Below are 250 nucleotides of genomic sequence, written 5' to 3'. Positions count from 1 at the left end.
TAAATTGAATATGTTCTTTAAAAATTCTCATGTCCTCCCCTCTGACTATAATTCTTAATTTTCCAATCAGAAAATTACCCCAGGTGATTTCTCCAGTAACATGTAGAACTCCAGTAACATCTCATTTCTAAAAAAACAAATATCCCAACCATTTTTAAAATATTTAAATTGATATTTTAGGGTTAAAATTATAGAAGATATTTAGATCCAAATATATTTTCTGAATAGAAAATATTTCAGTTTTTGATTT

General features: G+C 25.2%; 1 protein-coding gene across 1 annotated transcript in view; it reads left to right on the top strand.

The window, feature by feature from the left end:
• The window catches only part of LOC102245908, a gene marked incomplete at its 3' end in the record, with an annotated part of 36262 nt that overhangs the window by 743 nt on the left and 35269 nt on the right, over positions 1 to 250 (top strand). The gene's annotated exons all lie outside the window — the stretch shown is intronic.

Source organism: Myotis brandtii, unplaced genomic scaffold (genome assembly GCF_000412655.1).
Source record: "Myotis brandtii unplaced genomic scaffold, ASM41265v1 scaffold906, whole genome shotgun sequence".
Classification (NCBI taxonomy): Eukaryota; Metazoa; Chordata; class Mammalia; order Chiroptera; family Vespertilionidae; genus Myotis; species Myotis brandtii.
The sequence above is the reverse complement of the archived record's forward strand: the minus strand, read 5'-3'. Positions and strand labels throughout refer to the sequence as shown.